The following is a 9302-nucleotide window of genomic DNA, read 5'->3' as shown; positions in this document are numbered from 1 at the left end:
TGCCCAAGGGGGGGATTGTAGAGTCAGAAGGGACCTAAGGGTCATCTAGTCCAACCCCCTAAATTTTCCTTCTTTTACATAGTGTGTGTGTAGGGCTTTTTTGCCAGCGTCACATGAATAGGTTCTTCATCTATCCATTTGTCAGTATTCATTGGCGGTAAGCGAGATTGGGGAGCCCAGGGCCTGGTCAGTTGGGTTGGGTTGACTGCAGTGAGTTTAGTTTGCGTGAGAGGGGGGAGGGGTTGTAGGGTCAAATTAGCCATATCGATTCGTATGCTGCTGGCGGGGTTATGTGTGCAATAAAGGGGAGCCACACTGGAGCGAAGGCATCCTCTTCCGTTTGTCCCCGTGCTGATTTCAATTCAGCAGGGCTCTTTATGAAGTCTTTATCATCTTAACTTTGGCTGGATCAAGGCCCACATTTGCTGAATTGGAATCTCTCTCCCTCCCCACTCCTCTCATAATAAGCCTTAGCTACACATGTTGTTGGGTGACCCTGGTATTAGAGGCTGTGTGTGTGTGTTACCATCTGCTTCCTAGCTTTCCATCCTGTGTTTGCTTTCCATATGTGCTTCCTAGAACATTTTCCTATTTGCCATGTGGTCCCCCACCTCCCTCCCATTTATTTATTTAATATATAGTCCTCAAATAGAGGACATATCAGATATTAAACTGATAAGAACAGATACTACACTTGATCTTAGCCAAAAGGCCCAAGGGAAATGGGACACATAGAAAGCCAGAGACAGATTTAATTGTCTTTGACGAAGACCCCCCGATGGTCCCAGCAATTCAGAAAACACCGTCGATGCCGGGAAATTGGGAAAATGCTGCAAATCAACCCCGAGAACAACAACACCGTGCATATCCTAAGAACGGTTGCATCATTTCCGAACCAGTGGGAGAGCTGATAACAATTTACCCACCACAATGAAGCCAAGCCAGTTATGGAACGAGCAGCCTTAACTTCATCTCATGAAGTTACATAGCTGGTTGGGCCAACAAACGAGGGGACGAGCCATTTCGTGAATATATAACGGGGTTTGACATAATAATGCTGCAGGAAACTTGGGCAACTGACAACATAGTTTTCGACGGCGCCTATGAAATCAAGGCCTCTAAACCGCTCGGAAGGGGACGACCGAGGGGGGGGCTAGTAACTGGTTTCCACTCAGTTGGCGTCACAAGTTACTGAGTGCTCAGTTTTCGAGCAGCTGCCACTGGGGATCACCTTGCATACGGAATCCAAGAGTATCAGCTTATATCCCACCATATACAGTGCAAACACAGATAGAGAGTACGTGGCGCAAATTCCATAGTTTCCTTTATTCCCTACAAATTAGGCACCCTGGATCGCCTTTTTACCTAATGGGAGATATGAATGCCAGAATAGGCTCAAATGATGATAGCCTGGAAATAAAATTCCCAATATCAAAAGATCTAAAGGAAAATAGCGCCCTCTTTCTAAACCCACCCCCACGTAGACATTCGACAGATTGCCAAATCAACTATGCCGGATTCTGCCTGGCTTTTTTACAAATCAGCCTTGACCTCATCATTGCTAATGGGGCATTCCCCGGGGACAGAGAAGGCGAGTACACATTCATAAATACAAATGGAGCCAGCACAGTAGACTACTGCCTCACTAACAGAGAGGCCTTCGAATCAATTAAAAAATTCACCATAGATAATAGGACTGAAAGCGACCACCTGCCTCTAATCATCTCCACTACTGGCCAAAATTCAATTCAGCGCTCTCACATAGAACATGAGGTCATAGATAAAGCAAATTATCCAGCATTGCGTAGGAAAAAATGGACACCTGAGATAGCAATTGCAGTTGAGAATAGATTGAATTCACAAACTGCAATTAAGTTAAGATCAATTATAATAAACAATCTATCAACAGACTCCTCCCTGACGGCTTATGAAAATCTCATTGAGTCTGTGCAGGATGTGGTTTCGGTTAACATAAACTCAGCCGGCAAGCCACGCACTGCAAAAGGGCACGGTTGGTTTGACCAAGAGTGCTGCACAAAGAAGGAAGCCTTAAGGAGCGCTTATTTGGCCTATAGAAACGCTGGATTAAACTACGTACCTCCATCTTATTTCAAAATCAAAAAAGAGTATAAAGCCCTTTTGGCCTCAAAAAAAAGGCAGTCCGAACAAAATTCCTGGTCCCTGCTATTGAATGCCTCACTAAACAATGAAACTAAACTCTTTTGGCAACTGGTCTCCGACTCAATGAAAAATAGTTCCTCAGCCCCCAGCTGTGTCATTCCAGCTCAGGTTTGGGAGAATCACTTCAGAAATATATTTATGGAAAATCCAAACCTCCCTTCCAGCTTACAGGAGGATGACAGGGCAGAATTGTCACTGCTCCCTAATTGGAGGCCGGCTACTGTGGAGGAAGTCCATACATTAATTGGGAATCTGAAGAGTGGAAAGGCTCCGGGGAAAGACTTTATCCCAGCAGAGTTGATTACATCAAACGAGCACTGGTGGGCTCTGCTTCTGGCAGCACTCTTTACGGTAGTTAGGCTGGCCTCAACTAGAGCCAGGGCCTTTTCGGCTGCGGCTCCAATCTGGTGGAACGCTCTGTCACAAGAGACTAGGGCCCTGACCACCACCAACCGGAGCAGGCCCGAAAAATCCTTGAAGGCAATCCGGAACCGGCCAACGCCTACCACGGGAATGTCGTTTCCCTGGTAGTCTCTCAGGTGTACGCGGTGAGAGTCGAGTTGCCTTTTGGACACTCTGGGTACCAGTCTTTTGATGGTGCTCCACAACACGATGGACAGGGCAGACCCGGTGTCGATCTCCATGTCACATGGAGCTCCTTCAATGAGCACCGTGACGTTCAGCTTGCGTCGCGTAGGCGTCGGTTTGGCCAATCGTGGTTCCAGACGGGCAGCGGCAGTTGGTGAGAGCGAAACAACTTTCCTTGGCAGACTGGAGGGAAGGCTTGGACTTGCGAGTCGATGAAGGGGGGGTGTCAGACGGAGCCGATCGGCAGACCTTAGCGATGTGGCCCCTTCTGGAACACTTCCTACAGATGGCGTCTCTGAATCGACACTTGGCACGGGAATGGTTGCCTCCGCAGCCGGCACATTCCGGTTGGCCCTTGGACTTCTGTTGGAACTTCCTGTGCTCCCGCTTTGTCTGGTGCACGTCATCGCCTTCACTGGAGGATGCCTCATCACTGCTGGCCTCTTCATGATGCACCGGAACTGGCTCCCTAGCAAGACGCGGGCTGCTGCACTTGCGGATCTCCTGGGCGGAGCGTTCAGCAGCTTCTGAGGCCACAGCCTCCTCAATGGCTTTCTGCAGCGTGAGGTCTGGCTTGGCGAGGAGACACCGTTGCAGATGGATGTCCCGGACCCCGCAGACGATTCGATCCATCAGGGCATCGTCTAAGTCTCGGAACTCACAGTGCATTGCAGCCTGTCGCAGGGCGGTGGTGTAGTTGTTGATTGACTCCCCCTCTGCCTGGTTCCGGTGGTAGAACGCATGGCGGGCAGCAATCTTGGACGGCTTTGGTGCGTAGTGGTTGCGGAGCTTCTCTTGGATCGTGTCCCATGGTGTTGCCTGGACTGCTTCGGGCGCAACCAATGCTCGGGCCGTCTCAAACACCTCAGGCCCACAGAGGCTGAGGAATAGGCCCCGCTTCCGATCCTTTGATACTGCTGTCAGCTCGTTGGCTTGGAGGTAGCAGTCGAACCGAGCGAGGTAGGAATCCCATGATTCAGAGGCTGGCGCAAACGGCGGTAGAGGCACAAGTGAAGCCATGATTCCGATGCCGGCGTGAAGGGCGATGGATGGAACACAGTGCTCTAGCCAGAACAGTCAGCTCTGAATTGGTTCTGTCCAGTGATTTCGCTCAGTGATTTCGCTCTGTGATTCAGCTCAGTGATTCAGCTCAGTTCAGAGGCTGGCCGCATCTGGCTGTGCTCTGATGTCCATCAATCCCATCCTCGTCGCCAGTGTTAAGTTGTGGGTTGACATAGCCGACGACACAGCGATTTCTCCAACTAGCTCTTTATTTCATAAACTGGAATAGAACTGACTGCAAACAGCTCAGCCGGCCTGCTTTTATAGGCAGCCGGCTGTCAACATTGTAACAACAACAGCCCAGAGTTCCCGCCTAAAATAACTGACGCGGACCTGAGGGAAAACTATCTACAGACCTGATTGAAAACTATATACAGTATCCCCCTGCTGGCCCAGGGTGAAACTTCACTACATAACACCAGCAGAGTTGATTACATCAAACGATCACTGGTGGGCTCTGCTTCTGGCAGCACTCTTTACGGTAGTTAGGCTGGCCTCAACTAGAGCCAGGGCCTTTTCGGCTGCGGCTCCAATCTGGTGGAACGCTCTGTCACAAGAGACTAGGGCTCTGCGGGACCTGACATCTTTCTGCAGGGCCTGCAAGACAGAGTTGTTCCACCAGGCCTTTGGTCAGGGCGCAGCCTGACTCCCTCCTCTGGCAACCTGCACAGAATATTGCTTAATTGGTTGCCACTAATTTAATTTGATTTTAATTTTTATAATGAATATTTTGAATGTGTGATTATTTGATTATTTGATTATTGTTAGCCGCCCTGAACCTGGCTTCGGCTGGGGAGGGCGGGATATAAATAAAATTTATTATTATTATTAGTAGTAGTAGTAAATAACTCGGGTAAGGTACCATATAGCTGGAAACATGCTATAGTAGTTCCAGTCTTTAAGAGAGGCCACCCAAATGTACCTTCCAATTATAGGCCAATTAGCCTGCTCTCAATAATTGGGAAGCTGTATGCCCGTTTCCTCAGTAGCAAACTGACAACTTTTCTAAATGAACATAATATACTATCTGAAGCCCAGGCACCTTTTCGTGAGAACCATTCAACAACAGACCACTGTCTAATGCTGTCCTTCCTAGCTGAGAAGTATACCAGGCCTCTACAGGGTAAACTCTTCGTGGCCTTTATGGATCTGAAATCAGCATTTGCCTCCATCCCCAGATTCCAGCTATGGTCCAAATTAAGTCTGATTTTGCAGGACAAACTACTTCTCTTTCTCATAAAAGCCCTGTACAATGGAACCAAAATGCAGGTCCAATGCGGTCGACAGGGACAGCTATCGAACAGCATCAAGATGACTAGAGGGGTGAGACAGGGTTGTATTTTGGCCCCCACATTCTTAAATGACCTAGAAGAGAACTTAATGGACCCAGATGGACACATTCCAAAAATAGGAATGAGAAGGACCCTTCTGTTGTCATATGCTGATGACGCGGCCATCATCTCACGTTCCAGACCGGGTTTAAATTATCTGTTGAGGAAATTTTCTGATTACTGTTCTGGAAATGGTTTATCCATTAATTGTGAAAAATCTAAAATTTTAGTCTTTGAAAGAAGATTCTCCCAGTCTAAATGGGTGCTGGATGGCCATAACCTTGAACAGGTAAAATACTTCAGTTACCTAGGGCTCACATTCCATCATACAGGATCTTGGAAGCAACATTGGCAAACCTCCCTTCAAAAGGCGGAGATTACAAAGCTAGCCATACATAGATTCTTCTTCACAAAGGGCGGCAAATATGTTCCAGCAGCCTTAAGGGTTTTCAACACAAAGCCCGTTTCCCAACTCCTGTATGCAGCAAATGTCTGGCATAATGGGGACTTGCCAAAGCTAGATGGCTTTCAGGCAAAATTTATACAATCTCTGCTGCAGGTACCTAACTGTGTCCCCAACTCCATACTTCTGTTAGAAGCTGGTGAATTCCCAATTTCAACTAAAGCATGGTGGGCTGCCCTAAAACATTGGCTCAGGATTTCAGTGTTTAAACTAGGGAAGGGTCTGTACCAACATCTGACCAATGAGGAATTTGTCAGCAAATGGCAGAAAACCATGGCTAGAAAAGCCACCTCTATTGGTCTCTCTCTCCCCCCCCCCCCAATTGTATTACCTGGGCTATGAAGGCGCCCAAAATGTTTTAAAGCAAAGATTATGGGACAATGCACACAGTGACTTGCGATCTCGATCACACGCAGTTTGTAGTCCGCTGGCAGCAGGAGTTCAATATGGGTATGTCTTTAAGTTAACATCTTACATCAAAAACCTGACAGTACCAAATTACCGAAAGCTTTTCACCAAAGCCAGGCTAAATGTCTTTCCCTCTGCAGTGTTGGATGGCAGGTTGAGAGGAGTTCCCTACCAGGACAGACTTTGCTCGTGTGCTCAAGACATTGATTCCATAAATCATATTTTGTTGTATTGTGCAAAATATGAGCAGGCCAGGGCTGAACTGATACTACCCTTGCTGGTACCTTTCCCGGGAAAATCAGAGGCTCACTATATGTCAGGTTCCTACTGGAAGACCGGACAAAAGCTAGAACGTTAGCAGTGGCAAAGTTTTCATCGGTGGTTGCAATAACAAATGAGCCCTATATTCTAAACAAAATGCTTGATTAACCTGGAGGTAGGCTGTATGAACTGTGTATTGATTTGTAATGATTTGTTGGGTCTCTGGACCGTAATAAAGATTGTTGTTGTTATTTAAAATGTCAGCTTCCCGGAGCTTGATGTTTTACAGGCCGGGATCCTGTACCCCATTGAACCATATTACAATACCAGGATTCCATGGTGCCATCCATGGGGAAGCATCATCAGTGGGATTGTTTCATCTCCTTGCTCTCCAGGTGCACACTTTGCTCATATCATGTCCCTCCATGCTGGCTGAAGGGCACAGGGGTGCTTCTGAGCATGTGCAGAGTGAAATATCCTCTCTGTTAATGCAGGCAGGAACTAATGCTCTGATTCAGGAGGACAGATAGGTCCACAAAACAGATTCCCAACAAAAAAATTTAAGTTACAGATAGGTAGCCGTGTTGGTCTGCCATGGTCAAAACAAAATAAAAAAATTCCTTCCAGTAGCACCTTAAAGACCAACTGAGTTAGTTCTAGGTATGAGCTTTCGTGTATCTGAAGAAGTGTGCATGCACACGAAAGCTCATACCTAGAACTAACTCAAAAAAAATTAAAAATGCATACGCTAATTTACATGCATTGATGCCACTTGTTGGGAAAATGGATGGTAAGATTGAGGCTGCATCTGAACTATACATTTAAAGCAATATCCTACTACTTTAAAGAGTCATGGATTCCCCCAAATAATCATGGGAACTGTAGTTTATTGCTTGGTGCTGAGAGGGCTTGTTGTTGTTTAGTCACTTAGTCGTGTCCGACTCTTCGTGACCCCATGGACCAGAGCACGCCATGCACTCCTGTCTTCCACTGCCTTCTGCAGTTTGGTCAGACTCATGTTTGTAGCTTCGAGAACACTGTCCAACCATCTCGTCCCCTGTTGTCCCCTTCTCCTTGTGCCCTCCATCTTTCCCAACATCAGGGTCTTTTCCAGGGAGTTTTCTCTTCTCATGAGGTGGCCAAAGTACTGGAGCCTCAGCTTCACAATCTGTCCTTCCAGTGAGCACTCAGGGCTGATTTCCTTAAGAATGGAGAGGTTTGATCTTCTTGCAGTCCATGGGACTCTCAAGAGTTTCCTCCAGCACCATAATTCAAAAGCATCAATTCTTCAGCGATCAGCCTTCTTTATGCTCCAGCTCTCACTTCCATACATCACTACTGGAAAATGAGAGGGCTTAGGAGACCCATATTCCCCTCGCAGTGACACAGTTCAGAGTGGTTTCATAGAATACTTGGCTAGTCTAGATGTATTCAAGTCTCCAGGGCCAGATGAACTGCATCCAAGAGTATTAAAAGAACTGGCAGATGTGATCTCAGAACAACTGGCAGTCATCTTTGAGAATTCCTGGAGAACAGGCGACGTCCCGGCAGACTGGAGGAGGGCAAATGTTGTCCCTATTTTCAAAAAGGGGAAAAGAGAGGACCCAAATAATTACCGCCCAGTCAGTCTGACATCAATACCAGGGAAGATTCTGGAGCAGATCATTAAGCAAACTGTCTGTGAGCACCAAGAAAGGAATGCTGTGATCACCAATAGTCAGCATGGATTTCTGAAAAATAAGTCATGTCAGACTAACCTGATCTCGTTCTTTGACAGAATTACAACCCTGGTAGATGAAGGGAATGCAGTGGATGTAGCCTACCTTGATTTCAGCAAGTCATTTGACAAGGTGCCCCATGATATTCTTGTAAAGAAGCTGGTAAAATGCGGACTTGACTATGCTACCACTCAGTAGATTTGTAACTGGCTGACTGACCGAACCCAAAGGGTGCTCATCAATGGTTCCTCTTCATCCTGGAGAAGAGTGACTAGTGGGGTGCCATAGGGTTCTGTCTTGGGCCCGGTCTTATTCAACATCTTTATCAACAACTTGGATGATGGACTCAAGGGCATCCTGATCAAATTTGCAGATGACACCAAACTGGGAGGGGTGGCTAACACCCCAGAGGACAGGATCACACTTCAAAACGACCTTGACAGATTAGAGAACTAGGCCAAAACAAACAAGATGAATTTTAACAGGGAGAAATGTAAAGTATTGCACTTGGGCAAAAAAAAATGAGAGGCACAAATACAAGATGGGTGACACCTGGCTTGAGAGCAGTACATGTGAAAAGGATCTAGGAGTCTTGGTTGACCACAAACTTGGCGTGAGCCAACAATGTGACGCGGCAGCTAAAAAAGCCAATGCAATTCTGGGCTGCATCAATAGGAGTATAGCATCTAGATCAAGGGAAGTAATAGTGCCTTAGTTATTCTGGGCTGTGTTTCCTCTGTTGAATCATTTGCTCCAAATTCTTCAGGTCGGGCATTGTTTTCTTTATCGGAGAAGACTGAGGCAAAGAAGGCATTGAGGAGTTCAGCCCTTTCTGTGTCCCCTGTTTGCATTTCACCATCTTCTCCTCTGAGTGACCCCACTGTTTCTTTGTTCTTCCTTTTGCTACGAACATACCCATAAAAGCCTTTTTTGTTGCTTTTAACCTCTCTAGCAAGCCTGAGTTCATTCTGTGCTTTAGCTTTTCTGACTTTGTGTCTACACGTGCTGGCTATTTGTTTGAATTCCTCTTTGGTGGTTTCCCCCCTTTTCCATTTTTTATACACATCCTTTTTTAATCTTAACTCAGTTAAAAGTTCTTTAGATAGCCACCATGGCTTCTTTAGGCACCTTCCATGTTTCTGTCTCATTGGTATTGCCTGAAGTTGTGCTTTTACTATCTCCCTCTTAACAAACTCCCAGCCATCATGAACTCCCTTTCCTTTTAGTATTACTGTCCATGGGATCTCACCCAGCACTTCCCTAAGTTTTATGAAGTTGGCTTTCTTAAAG

The sequence above is a fragment of the Podarcis erhardii genome (genome assembly GCF_964252035.2).
Source record: "Podarcis erhardii genome assembly, chromosome: 13".
NCBI classification, from domain to species: Eukaryota; Metazoa; Chordata; class Lepidosauria; order Squamata; family Lacertidae; genus Podarcis; species Podarcis erhardii.
This window is presented reverse-complemented; position numbering follows the sequence as displayed.